General features: G+C 38.7%; 1 protein-coding gene across 1 annotated transcript in view; it reads left to right on the top strand.

Moving 5' to 3' along the window:
• B3GALT1 (beta-1,3-galactosyltransferase 1) overlaps positions 1 to 15,565 on the top strand; it is a 460,687-nt gene that overhangs the window by 195,819 nt on the left and 249,303 nt on the right. The gene's annotated exons all lie outside the window — the stretch shown is intronic.

Here is a 15,565-nt window from a genome sequence, read left to right as displayed (position 1 = left end):
GCTAACTCTGAGCACCTGTATTAGAAAAATCTTATTTTGCTGCAAAAGCAAAAAACCTTCCTTTATTCTTAGAACATAGAATAATAGGGTTGAGAGGCATCTTGGAGGTCTTCTAGTCCGACCTCCTGCTCAGGCAAGAGATCTTATACTATTCCAGACAAATGGCTGTCCAGTCTCTTCTTGAAAACCTCAAGTGATGGAGCATGGAGGACCTTCTCTGCATCTGATATAAACACATGCGCAGAGCGTCCGTGATGACGTCCAGATGGGTGGGTGGAGCCTCCCACAACTGCCCTACCGGTTCGCCCGAACCGGGTCGAACCGGTAGAAACTCATTTCTGGTAACTTTGAGTTTTGTATTTAAGGGGCCAGAGAAAAAAATTAAGTGTATTAAAAGAGACAAATGGATTTTCTTTCTACTTCACCAGATGCTAAGATTTCAGAACTGTAGGTCTATAGTTCACCTATTCACACCTTCTGCTCAGAATTCTGAATCAGGATTCTATTAGCAAGCTGTAGAATACAAACCTAACAAATTTAGATAAATTATTAAAGGTGGCTCAGGGGCTAGGACGTTGAGCTTGTCGATTGAAAGGTCGGCAGCTCGGTGGTTCGAATCCCTAGTGCTGCCATGTAACGGGGTGAGCTCCTGTTACTTGTCCCAGCTTCTGCCAACCTAGCAGTTTCAAAAGCACGTAAAAATGCAAGTAGAAAAAATAGGGACCACCTTTGGTGGGAAGGTAACAGCGTTCCGTGCGCCTTTGGTGTTAAGTCATGCCGGCCACATGACCACGGAGACGTCTTCAGACAGCGCTGGCTCTTCGGCTTTGAAATGGAGATGAGCACCGCCCCCTAGAATCGGCAACAACTAGCACATATGTGCGATGGGAACCTTTACCTTTACTTTTACCTTCCACAAATTCCTTGGAATAGCAATTGGTCCTAACATTTGTAGCATGATATTATTTATTTTTTCCAGGAATACATCAAGAATGAAAAAAAAGCTAATATATAATGGTGAATTGAAACAATGATAAGGTTATAATTTTTGATAACACTGTATTGAGAAGCTGTGGAAAACTGATGCAGGATCTTGGGATTTAATGTATTACTTTAAAGACGTAGTGCCTGAAAGACAATGTAATCCTATTAGAACTATCTGAATAAGAAGAAAATTTTAGCTACTTTATTTCGGAGCCTTTCAGACAAATCAAGTGTAATCAAAGCTAAAAAAATAAATAAAAAATCCAAAGCTGGCTCTTTGACAACTACAACGCAACTGTGCCTCAGATTTTCTAGGTAATCTCCAGAAATGTTAATCCAATAATCTCTAAAAGAGATTCTGCATATGCACAGCTGTAGCAAATATCTACATATACTGGTTGGAATTAGCATTAGCAAAAACATTTATAGAATGGATTAAGGGAAAAGATTCTTAAATTATTTCAAAATTAGGACAAGAGAGAAGGATTTATATTAAAAAATGAAGGGGGAAAAAGCTGATTGTCCCCCTTCAAAAAGTCAGGTTAATCCACTATCAAAATATTGTATATCTGATTAAACTTTGCACATAGCTGCTAAGTAAGGCTATTGCATGGGGATGGCTTCAGTGGTGGGATTCAGCCAGTTCGCACTACTTCGGGAGAACCGGTTGTTAACTTTCTGGGCAGTTTGGCAAACTGGTTGTTGGAAGAAATCATTAGGGCAGAGAACCGGTTGTTAAATTACTTGAATCCCACCACTGGATGGCTTCCACTATGGATTCCACTGTATATTTATGTCAATTTTTATATCTTCCCCACATCTATCAATAGTTCACCGTTAGACCGCATTGTACTCTTGCTTTGCAACTACACTTATTAGTTTCATTACTACATCTATGTATGAGGAAGGGAATTTTTTTTAAAAAATAAAAACTTAGATTGTGAAATCATTATTCCAGCTAGTTCAGTATTATTCATAGCACCAAGACTGGGTAACTCAGATTGTTCCTGGGCTACCACTTCCAGCATTCCTCACTGTTAATCATGCTAGTTGATGCTGCTAGAAAGTATGATTAAGCAACACATGAATGTCTCAAGTTAGCCACCCTATTCTATACTGATTAGCTCTTTGGGACTTCAGAAGTGGGTCATCTTTATTTTAGACCCAATTTAACCCTGCCATGAAGCAACTTAAAAGAATACAAAACGAAGAAAAAAAATCATTTCTATGATGTGGATTGCATTGCCTACGAGCCTAGATGCCCTATTTACACTTTTTCAACCCTTACAGCCCCCCAAGACTGTATGAAGCCCCAAAATGAGGCCCATGTTATTATTCGGATTTGGAAAATATAGTTTAAGGAGCAAAAAGGGGTGTCTTAAGTCTCTGCAGGGATTATTCTTTTAACATCCCTGATTCTTTTTTTTTTTAAGGGTCCTGATATCATGGTTCCGAGTAATGAACCCAGTCAAGTCAGAACTCTGAGGCTTTCATCAGGCTCCAAATACCTTTTATTGAGTCCATCATATTGGCATGTAGAAAGGTGAAGCTAGCTCTAAGTAATTCCTTTGCTTTAGGGTAGTTTAAAAGAATACAAACTTCCCACCCCACCTCAGGTGTCTTAGGTCACGTTAACCAATCAGTCCAGCGGCAGTTTCCCGCTCGGTCACAGCAGATGTTAGTTTCCTTGACCGTAGCTGGTCGATGTTTTGTCTTGCAGTTCAAGGCACCACATTCCAATACTTTCTGACTCCCCTCCTCCCCCCAAGAATGGCAACTGAGAAACGAAATGAAAGTAAGCATGGCTGAAGTAGTTCAGAGGGCTGATACCAAGGGGGAAATCTTCTTACCTTTCTTACCGGTTTGGAAGTGCCTGCGCTGTGTGCACGTGCTCGCTTTGCTCGCGTGCGTCACATGCACACACAGATCTTCTGTGCACGCGCAAAACCTGTGCATAAGCAGAAGGTAAAAAACACATTACTTTCAGGTTAAAACCAGGAAGTAATGACATCTGGGTGGATGGGTGGAGCTTTGCTCCACCATCGCTACCAGATCGCGCGATCCGGTCCGATCCAGGAGCATTTCACCCCTGGTTGATACCTGATCTAATTCACTTGGGGAATTATGGCTTGCTATGAAAACACCAGTGTTCCCTCAAGCTTAGGGAATATCCCTGCTGCAGTATATCTTCAACTATATTCTATCATTTATGTCTGTCCTAATCCAGAGAAGACTACTTGGGGATGACAACTATGTAAAACAGCCTTCTCCTGCACTGAAAAATATCATGGCTGTCTCTCCATTAGCAATTACCATGTTTCACTCTAAGCCAAATGTGAGTCATTCACTGATGGGTCCCATGGGTGTAAGTAATCCCTTCCAAAAAAAAAAGGGGGGGGGGAATTCTCTAAATTGGTTCCTTCAGAAGGTTAGCAATTGTGAACATTGTTTGCATAATTTGCTGTCTTATGCTGCAGTTACATGGAAAAGGCAAAAAGATATCAACTTTCCCCTTCCTGTTCTTGGCAGAATAAGAGAAGTGAGCTACCTCTGTGGGGAGACTTGGGGGTATATAGCCCAGATGGGTTTTATACAGAAGGCAAAAGCAGAGCATTTTTATGGATTAACTGCCACAAGCTCAGAGTGGCGCATGTACCCAGGGGCAGGGCACCAAAGAAGGAGGAAGCAAGTGAGGAATGCTGAAAGTTGATACCTTTTTGCCTCTGCTAATTGCAGGAAAGCTCAAGGAGGAAAGTGAGTAATTTCTCTAGCCTCTGAACTCACCTAGCAACAGTGCAAATCTTGTGTCCCTGAACTGGCTGGACAACAATATATGAAACTAAATTAAATAAAAAAAGGAGTTGAGCTGCTTCTGTGTCCAGCTCAGACTTCTACCATCGCCCCCATTAGCCCACTTGGCCAGTTAAAGAAGAATTGCAATTTCTTCTAAAGTTCCTGAATTTTGCTATTTCTGGTTTCTCTGTATTTGCATTTCCATTATTTATTTATTTTTAATGTATGGAAGAAAATGGATGTTTGACCGATCACATCAAGCACCTCTATGAAAGCTGCACATTTTAAATTTCCATGTTTGTCTCTCAGTGTGTGTATATGCTTGTGAGCTTAATATTAAAGATTTCAAATGATATGGAAAATGACAATTGCTCTGATAATAAAGCTGCCTTGTTCAAGTTTAAGAAGATTAAATTCCAGCAGTCCTTCTGTTATTTTATTTTTTTGAGGATAGCATTCAAAATTGATGTTGGAACAATGAAAAACGATTTTTAAAAAAAATATATATGTTAAGAAGAAAACTAAGCATGAGAAAAGTTAACTGCAATTATTGCTTTGGTTGTTGCTTGAAATCAGCTCAAAAAATAATAGTCCACTGCTTTGATTGCAGCCGGTTTGGTATCTCTATAACTAGATTAGTGCCTTACTTTCAGTTTTACAAGCCCAAATTACAGTATATCAGCTTTTCAAAATCAAATCAACCACAACAACTTTTAATCTCCAGGAAAAAAGAGACTGGTCTATGTACCACCTCCCGATACGTCATTAAAATGCAATTGAAGTAATACTGAATATTTGAATAATTGAATAAAAAAGCATTACTCTTTCATACTCCATTTTATTTGTCTAATGAGTTCCTCCACTAGCCTTCTTTCTGGTCTGAGATCATTTTAAGATGCCATTGTAAGAACTCTGAACTGGAGCCAGAAGTTAGTGTGTGTAGTGTGTAGTTAGCTTGTAGTGTGGGCGATTCATAATGAGGTTTTATGATGTTTTATGATGTTTTATTTATTGAATGTTGGAAACACTTAAATAACCAGGAACTATAGGGATGGGTCTGATGTCTTGATACTGAATTTTTAAAGAGTGTGTACCTCAAGAGTCTTCAATGCTTATGTAAGTTACCATCTTAAAAAAGGAACTTTGTTTTTATATATGATAAATGCAGCAAGACTGTTATATGCACAAAGGTGGAAGGATTCAGCTTTACCCACAATGGAGGAATGGATAGTAAAGGATACTAAAAGTAGTAAAGATGATGGAACTTGCTGAGTCGGCCAAATTGCTTTAATTAGGGATAGAATTTATCTAAGTTTAATGATGACTGGAAACCTCTTACTGATTTTTGCGAGAAAGAAAAAAATGAAGTCATGACATATAATATAATAGATAATGATGTAAAAATTATATAAAACTAGTAGATAATAAAGAAAATGTAAACAATGCTGTAACATAGAGTAACACTTATATTTATGACAGGCTGTAAAGGAAAATCGTAAATCACTTCTTTATAATCCCTTTTTTCCTTTTCTTTATTTCTGTACTTTTGTCTTTGCGCTTCTCTTCTTTCTCTGTTTTCTTCCTCTTTTTTTCATTCTAAATATTAGAAGTCAACTTACCAAAGTTATTTCACAACATTTACTTCCACTATTTACTTCCAACTGCCTCGCAGGCAAGAAGATTTTTTAAACAAAGAAACCTAGATATTAGTGCCCAAAGAAACTAAAAAGCCCTTTACAGATCAGCATGCCATATAAAAACAAAGCTGAATACTGATTCTTTATACTTTGCTACATACATATTTTATTACCATGTTTTCTTTTTATCTATTTTACCCTGGGATTAGATCCTGTATTTTTAGTTTTTTTATATGATCATTAAAACTAATCAATTAACGAACTACTATGAGAATGTTCTTGTCAGTTTTTATTCTGAACTTAAAATTCTAATAACTTCATTTTAAAAAGGGGAAACGTTTTATTAGAAAATAAGTAGTTTTTCATTATAAAAGAAAGACTATCTGTCCTTTTCTTATTTACAGTTTCTCTATCACATGTCTCCTATTTCTATAAACTACTTTAATCGTCTATATTCTATTCTATTTCTATTTTGTCTTTTATTTTTATCTGCCTATAAACCAGGGGTCTCCAACCTTGGCAACTTTAAGACTTGTGGACTTCAACTCCCAGAGTTCCTCAGTCAGCTGGCTGAGGAATTCTTTATTTATTTTATTTTTATTTTCATCAAGCATGTATTAGATAACAGATATAAGTATAAACATAATTATGAATACATGAAATGGATAAAAATAAAAGGGAACATTAGGACAGGGATGGTAGGCACGCTGGTGCGCTTATGCACGCCCCTTCAATTCTGAGAGTTGAAGTCCACAAGTCTTAAAGTTGCCAAGATTGGAGACCCCTGCCATAAACCATTTTATTCTACCTTCACCTCTGTGTTAACTCTTATCTATCCTGATCCCAGATCCAGATAATATCAACTACATCTCACTTCTTGTCTGTACCTGTGGGCTGATTTCTGCAGTCAGTGGCTTCAGGTGGACTTGGTCATCATGCTGTTCGGCCTGCTGGTGTGGCTTGATATCCCTCACCAGAGCCACATGTTGCTCTTTCCACTTCTGTCTCTGAATGTGGTTGGAACAATACTAACAGATCAAAGAAAAGGTTAAATCAGGTGGTCATGAAAAAGAAAATCCTAAGAGCCAACACTAATGGGCCCTATCACCCTGAGCCAGAGTCAGAGCCAGATGTCACCTGGCTTCGTCCCACTGCAATATCCAAGTTTTTCAGGCTTTCCTTTATACCTCTTCTTTGCCGTGCTGCTTTGCTCCTTTCCAACCTTCTGGCTGTTAAGATTTATTTATTTATATTTTACATTTCTTGACCGTCCACCTTCCTCAAAGATAACTGACTTATGCTTATAAAAGCACTAGTTGACTGTGATTCTGGCCCACTCTTGTAGATCCCTCTTAAGTCTCTTCTACTAAGCCTCCTAGGTCTCATCTCTGCTTCATTTTACTTACTTATGTACTTATATTGCCACTCCCGTCCAGGGAGGTTCTGAGCAGCATACATTCCCTTTTCTCCATAAGAAGATTAAAACTGCAATACAATATCACAAAACAACAATTGTCAATAGCAAAGTCCTATGGCTACCAAGACCATAAACTTCCAACACCGTGCGGGGTGGGGCTTCCAGATTATACCAGCTCTTCTCTCAAGATTTTCTTAAAAATCTAACTTTTTATTGGCTATTTGGCACTCCCAAGATGGAAAATACTAATTGCTTTTCATTTTTTTTGTTTTGGTTCTTCTCGTAAGTTAGACATTGCTGATCCCTGTTAAATTTTTTGCTCCCCTGTGACCTCCAGGACAACCTACTTCATGTGGTACCACCTTCCTGGGTGATTGCCTTTTCTTCTCTTCCTGGCCTGGAGAGGCCCACCATCACCAAGTCCTTCCAAAGTATTCTCTCTAGTTGCCAGCATCAGTCCTTTTCCCCTATTTTGCTATTGAAGTTCCCCAGTACAGATCATACATACACAATTACACATCCTTCACGCACCACTGGTTGCAGATTCCCTTTTCTGGTAGTATCTTTGGGCTCTTCAACTTTTTTATTTTGCCTTCTGATACTCCAAAATCGGTGGTGGGATTCAGCCAGTTTGCATCACTTTGTGAGAACCGGTTGTTAACTTTCTGAACAGTTTGGTGAAGTGGTTGTTGGAAGAAATCATTAGGGCAGAGAACCGGTTGTTAAATTATTTGAATCCCACCACTGTCCAAAATCCTCCTCCTCCTTTTGATGACCTCTATGAATTAAGCAACTCTCCTGGTAAAGCAGTTCAATAAGTCATAAAGGAATTGCTTTATTCCAGGTGGCCCCTTCTAAAGTCACTGGGAGAGGAAGGGAAAAGAAACTATGCAAGAATTCTCGCTGCAGCCATTCCTTCACCCCATCAGCGCTTCAGAGATGGTATGCCCACAAATTCAATTCCAGGGTTTATTTTACTTGCAAAGAAAAGGCACTTTACTTATTTACATTCTTTTTATCCTTTCTGTGTCTATTATTCCTAGGGACTATCTTAAATCTTCTTAATTCTATTCCATTTTCTTTATATCTGTGCTAGCTTACATTTCTATTTTACTATTCTTCCTGTCACTTTATTTGAATCCAGAGTGCCAGATTCCTAGTCTTACTTATTTTCTATCTACAGTTCTTTTACCTTATTTGTTTCTATAACTTTCAATCTATTGCTTTCTACTTCCTTATAATATAACATTACTATGTTTTTTTTTATTATTTACATTTATATCCCGCCCTTCTCCGAAGACTCAGGGCGGCTTACATTGTGTAAGGCAATAGTCTCATTCTATTTGTATATTTATATACAAAGTCAACTTATTGCCCCCCCCAACAATCTGGGTCCTCATTTTACCTACCTTGTAAAGGATGGAAGGCTGAGTCAACATTGGGCCTGGTGGGACTCGAGCCTGCAGTAATTGCAGGCAGCTGTGTTTAATAACAGGCTATCTTACAGCCTGAGCCACACCGCGGCCCTATGTAGCCTTCAGGTGTAGTTTCGTCTTTCTTTTAACTCTGCAGTACCTGTTTTGGGTCTACTGCCAACAGGACTATCTTGCTTGGGGCTGGTCTTCACCATTTGCAAATAGTTGAACTTGATAACAGAGCCGGGATTGGGACTACTGTTCATTTTACCATCTATACCAGGGGTAGTCAACCTTTTTATACCTACTGCCCACTTTTGTATCTCTGTTAGTAGTAAAATTTTCTAACTGCCCACCGGTTCCACAGTAATGCGCTGTGTATCATCGTCTGCGCATGCCTCTGCACATGCCTCTGCACATCGTGGATTGGGTTTGGGGGGGGCACCGGCTACCAGCTCTGCTTGTCTGTTACAGCTGGGTGGTGTGGGGGGAGATGCGCAAGCTATTCTGGGACGAGGCTCTTTTGTTTGCGGTCTCACTATAGCACCATTTAGTTTCACTTACATAACGTGAACTAAACTTATGCGCGGATGATACAAATAGTATATTTTCAGAAATTTAAATTGTCACGGGGAATTTTATGAAAACCTAATGAAAATGTTTTTAAATAATGCTATGAAATTTTTTTAAAAAGTCAATTAAATTAAAGAAAAGGAAAGTGCTTCAGTATCAGACAAAACCTCTACTGCCCACCATGAAAGCTGGAACTCTCACTAGTGGACGGTAGGGACCAGGTTGACTACCACTGAGCTGATTTTTCAGCTTTGCGAAGTCACTTTCTCCTTGGCTTACTCAGATTTCTTGCTTGCATTGCTGATGGTGTTGGGGTTGAGGTAGCCCAGTGTTTCCCAAACTGGAAGATATATGGATTTCAACTCCCTGAATTCTGAGCAATGGCAATGTTGGCTGGGGAAATGTGGGAGTTTCCTGAAGTACCCATCTTGAAATATACCACTTAGGGAAATGCTAACAGATCAAAGAAAAGGCACTTTACTTATTTACATTCTTTTATCCTTTCTGTGTCTATTATTCCTAGGGACTATCTTAAATCTTCTTAATTCTATTCCATTTTCTTTATATCTGTGCTAGCTTACATTTCTATTTTACTATTCTTCCTGTCACTTTATTTGAATCCAGAGTGCCAGATTCCTAGTCTTACTTATTTTCTATCTACAGTTCTTTCACCTTATTTGTTTCTATAACTTTCTATCTATTGCTTTCTACTTCCTTATAATATAACATTACTATGTTGTTGTTTTTTATTTACATTTATATCCCGCCCTTCTCCGAAGACTCAGGGCGGCTTACATTGTGTAAGGCAATAGTCTCATCCTATTTGTATATTTATATACAAAGTCAACTTATTGCCCCCCCAACAATCTGGGTCCTCATTTTACCTACCTTGTAAAGGATGGAAGGCTGAGTCAACATTGGGCCTGGTGGGACTCGAGCCTGCAGTAATTGCAGGCAGCTGTGTTTAATAACAGGCTATCTTACAGCCTGAGCCACACCGCGGCCCTATGTAGCCTTCAGGTGTAGTTTCGTCTTTCTTTTAACTCTGCAGTACCTGTTTTGGGTCTACTGCCAACAGGACTATCTTGCTTGGGGCTGGTCTTCACCATTTGCAAATAGTTGAACTTGATAACAGAGCCGGGATTGGGACTACTGTTCATTTTACCATCTATACCAGGGGTAGTCAACCTTTTTATACCTACTGCCCACTTTTGTATCTCTGTTAGTAGTAAAATTTTCTAACTGCCCACCGGTTCCACAGTAATGCGCTGTGTATCATCGTCTGCGCATGCCTCTGCACATGCCTCTGCACATCGTGGATTGGGTTTGGGGCACCGCTACTAGCTCTGCTTGTCTGTTACAGCTGGGTGGTGAGGGGGGAGATGCGCAAGCTATTCTGGGACGAGGCTCTTTTGTTTGCGGTCTCACTATAGCACCATTTAGTTTCACTTACATAACGTGAACTAAACTTATGCGCGGATGATACAAATAGTATATTTTCAGAAATTTAAATTGTCACGGGGAATTTTATGAAAACCTAATGAAAATGTTTTTAAATAATGCTATGAAATTTTTTTAAAAAGTCAATTAAATTAAAGAAAAGGAAAGTGCTTCAGTATCAGACAAAACCTCTACTGCCCACCATGAAAGCTGGAACTCTCACTAGTGGACGGTAGGGACCAGGTTGACTACCACTGAGCTGATTTTTCAGCTTTGCGAAGTCACTTTCTCCTTGGCTTACTCAGATTTCTTGCTTGCATTGCTGATGGTGTTGGGGTTGAGGTAGCCCAGTGTTTCCCAAACTGGAAGATATATGGATTTCAACTCCCTGAATTCTGAGCAATGGCAATGTTGGCTGGGGAAATGTGGGAGTTTCCTGAAGTACCCATCTTGAAATATACCACTTAGGGAAATGCTAAGCTAGTCTATTACCCAGGTTATAGGTTTTGGCTTTATAGAATAAAGTAGAGTAGAGTAGAGTAGAGTAGAGTAGGGTAGAATAGAATAGAATAGAATAGAATAGAATAGAATAGAATAGAATAGAATAGAATAGAATTTTTTATTGGCCAAGTGTGATTGGACACACAAGGAATTTGTCTTGGTGCATATGATCTCAGTGTACATAAAAGACAAAGATACCTTCATCAAGGTACAACACTCACAACACTTAATGATGGTCATAGGTTACAAATTTAACAGTGATACAACACTTAATGATAGTCATAGGCTACAATTAAGCAATTAGGAAACAATATCAGTATAAATCGTAAGGATACAAGCAACAAAGTTACAGTCATAAGTGGAAGGAAATAGGTGATGGGAATGATGAGAAAATTAATAATAGTGCAGACTTAGTAAATAGTTTAACAGTGTTGAGGGAAATATTTGTTTAGCAGAGTGATGGTGTGTGGAAAAAAACTGTTCTTGTGTCTAGTTGTTCTGGTGTGCAGTGCTCTATAGCGTCGTGTATATTTGTCCTCTGTATTTCTCATCTGGGATAAAACTTTTCCATACCTTCAGACTCCCAAGATCTCTTCCTGGCCTGGCTCCTATTTACTGGCACTCATCCAAATCAACTATCTTGTGACTGCCTTAGAACCTTTCATTATGTTGTTTGTGTTGTGTTACGTTACGTTACGTTATATTAATTACCCTGTTTCCCTGAAAATAAGACATCCCCCGATTATAAGCCCAATTGGGCTTTTGAGCACATGCACTAAAATAAGCCCCTGTGAAAATAAGCCCTCCTCGAAAATAAGCCCTCTCAAAAATATTTAAAAGCATGCACAGCTGGTCCCCGCCATTTTCTCTGGTTAAGTTTAGGGAGACAGAGCTGGAAGTCAGGTAAGATGGCAAGAGGAGCCCCGTCTTGCTCCACATGCCCAAAATAACGAGACCTACTCGAAAATAAGCCCTCCTCGAAAATAAGCCCTCCTCGAAAATAAGCCCCTGTGAAAATAAGCCCTCCTCGAAAATAAGCCCTCCTCGAAAATAAGCCCTCTCAAAAATATTTAAAAGCATGCACAGCTGGTCCCCGCCATTTTCTCTGGTTAAGTTTAGGGAGACAGAGCTGGAAGTCAGGTAAGATGGCAAGAGGAGCCCCGTCTTGCTCCACATGCCCAAAATAACGAGACCTACTCGAAAATAAGGCCAAGCACTTATTTTGCGGTTCAAAAAAAATAAGACAGGGTCTTATTTTCGGGAAAACACAGGTGTCTGGTAGGTGGGATTGGGACTGCTGTTCATTTTACCATCTATATATTTTTCAGCTTTGCGAAGTCACTTTCTCCTTGGCTTACTCAGATTTCTTGCTTGCATTGCTGATGGTGTTGGGGTTGAGGTAGCCCAGTGTTTCCCAACCTGGGAGGTATATGGTTTTCAACTCCCTGAATTCTGAGCAATGGCAATGTTGGCTGGGGAAATGCGGGAGTTTCCTGAAGTACCCATCTTGAAATATACCACTTAGGAAATGCTAAGCTAGTCTATTACCCAGGTTATAGGTTTTGGCTTTATAGAATAAAGTAGAGTAGAGTAGGTAGAATAGAATTTTTATTGGCCAAGTGTGATTGGACACACAAGGAATTTGTCTTGGTGCATATGATCTCAGTGTACATAAAAGACAAAGATACCTTCATTGCTGATCCCTGTTAGATTTTTTGCTCCCCTGTGACCTCCAGGACAACCTACTTCATGTGGTACCACCTTCCTGGGTGATTGCCTTTTCTTCTCTTCCTGGCCTGGAGAGGCCCACCATCACCAAGTCCTTCCAAAGTATTCTCTCTAGTTGCCAGCATCAGTCCTTTTCCCCTATTCTGTTATTGAAGTTCCCCAGCACAGATCATACATACACAATTACACATCCTTCACGCACCACTGGTTGCAGATTCCCTTTTCTGGTAGTATCTTTGGGCTCTTCAACTTTTTTATTTTGCCTTCTGATACTCCAAAATCGGTGGTGGGATTCAGCCAGTTTGCATCACTTTGTGAGAACCGGTTGTTAACTTTCTGAACAGTTTGGTGAAGTGGTTGTTGGAAGAAATCATTAGGGCAGAGAACCGGTTGTTAAATTATTTGAATCCCACCACTGTCCAAAATCATCCTCCTCCTTTTGATGACCTCTGTGAATTAAGCAACTCTCCTGGTAAAGCAGTTCAATAAGTCATAAAGGAATTGCTTTATTCCAGGTGACCCCTTCTAAAGTCACTGGGAGAGGAAGGGAAAAGAAACGATGCAAGAATTCTCGCTGCAGCCATTCCTTCACCCCATCAGAGCTTCAGAGATGGTATGCCCACAAATTCAATGCCAGGGTTTATTTTACTTGCAAAGAAAAGGCACTTTGCTTATTTACATTCTTTTTATCCTTTCTGTGTCTATTATTCCTAGGGACTATCTTAAATCTTCTTAATTCTATTCCATTTTCTTTATATCTGTGCTAGCTTACATTTCTATTTTACTATTCTTCCTGTCACTTTATTTGAATCCAGAGTGCCAGATTCCTAGTCTTACTTATTTTCTGTCTACAGTTCTTTCACCTTATTTGTTTCTATAACTTTCTATCTATTGCTTTCTACTTCCTTATAATATAACATTACTATGTTGTTGTTTTTTTATTTACATTTATATCCCGCCCTTCTCCGAAGACTCAGGGCGGCTTACATTGTGTAAGGCAATAGTCTCATTCTATTTGTATATTTATATACAAAGTCAACTTATTGCCCCCCCCCCCAACAATCTGGGTCCTCATTTTACCTACCTTATAAAGGATGGAAGGCTGAGTCAACCTTGGGCCTGGTGGGACTCGAGCCTGCAGTAATTGCAGGCAGCTGTGTTTAATAACAGGCTATCTTACAGCCTGAGCCACACCACAGCCCTATGTAGCCTTCAGGTATAGTTTCGTCTTTCTTTTAACTCTGCAATATCTGTCTTGGGTCTACTGCCAACAGGACTATCTTGCTTGGGGCTGGTCTTCACCATTTGCCGACAGTTGAACTTGATAACAGAGCCGGGATTGGGACTACTGTTCATTTTACCATCTATACCAGGGGTAGTCAACCTTTTATACCTACTGCCCACTTTTGCATCTCTGTTAGTAGTAAAATTTTCTAACTGCCCACCAGTTCCACAGTAATGCGCTGTGTGTCTGCGCATGCCTCTGCACATGCCTCTGCACATCGTGGATTGGGTTTGGGGGGGGCACCGGCTACCAGCTCTGCTTGTCTGTTACAGCTGGGTGGTGTGGGGGGAGATGCGCGAGCTATTCTGGGACGAGGCTCTTTTGTTTGCAGTCCCACTATAGCACCATTTAGTTTCACTTACATAACGTGAACTAAACTTATGCGCGGGTGATACAAATAGTATATTTTCAGAAATTTAAATTGTCACGGGGAATTTTATGAAAACCTAATGAAAATGTTTTTAAATAATGCTATGAAATTTTTTTTAAAAGTCAATTAAATTAAAGAAAAGGAAAGTGCTTCAGTATCGGACAAAACCCCTACTACAGTGACATTAAACTTGAGGGTGGGGATTGTGAGAATGGACAATGAGAAGATGAAAAGAAATCAAGTTCTAGGATATTATTTGAAGGGATTAAAGAACAAGATTGTTAAAAGTAAAAGGAAGGAATATTACGCTTATTTATCCTTTAAATGGACTTTGCTGATCAAGACCGAATTGTGAGGAATTGTTTATAAATTAGAAATGGAATATGGAAAGAAGAGATCGTTTGTTTCATTTTAAGAGGTAATAAGTTACCAAAATTATTTTCACTTCTTGTGATGAAGGGAGGAGTCATTTCTATAGTTCTTTTCTTTACTGTACATTTTTTTCCTTCCTTTTCTATTTTCCCTTCTTTTTTCTACATTTTCTGTTTTCTCTCTATTATTTTTAATTTGTATTAGTTTTTATCTTTCTAATGTCTTTTTTCTTAAAATTTTTATTAAAAAATGAAATATGGTTAGCCACAAAGGTTATCTTCCTTCCCTCCCTCTCACCCTCTCTTACTTTAGTGTTTAGAACTTTATTGAATTTTGCTTGACACCACAGATGACAGTAAAAGTGATTAATTGCTACTCATAATTGGAGTTTCATTCGAGTGGTTATTGCTGTCAGTATCAATTAATAGCTTCACGAGAACCTAATTCATTTTACAATCTTAAAGAATGATGGCTTTTGGGAATTATGCTAAACTAGCATTTTCAATTAGGTTTGTGAATTTTTATAGTTTACTGAATAATATTTTACAATGTTATAATAGTTACCAATGATGAGGGATTATTACATTGTAATCAGACTAATCACATATGCATGCGCCTTTCCTAAAATGCCATTATTATAGATATTAAGATTCAAACATTCTATGTAATCATTGCTTTTAAAGTAATTTTTAAAAGATATGCAGGAGATACTGATGACTGTTACAGCTATCTAATTTTGCTTTGTTAATTGAGAACTGAATATTGTTTTCAAATAACGAAACCGAACTTGCCTGAAATTGTTCAAAATTGTAATAAGGAACTGTAAATTTTCTAAATAAAAAATATTAAGTGACATTTTCATCTTTAAATAACCACAAAGTTCTTCCTCAGAGTAATAACTGATACTACTCTGTTTTTTTTATATATCTATGTTTTAACTACTAATCAAGGAAATTATTATTTCTCTTGTTTAGGAAAAAAAACCAGTTATATGATATATGGAGATCTAGCTGCTGAGTTTCAGACTGATTGGTCCAAGGAAACTAAAAT

The sequence above is a fragment of the Ahaetulla prasina genome, chromosome 1 (assembly GCF_028640845.1).
Source record: "Ahaetulla prasina isolate Xishuangbanna chromosome 1, ASM2864084v1, whole genome shotgun sequence".
NCBI lineage: Eukaryota > Metazoa > Chordata > Lepidosauria > Squamata > Colubridae > Ahaetulla > Ahaetulla prasina.
This window is presented reverse-complemented; position numbering and strand designations above follow the sequence as displayed.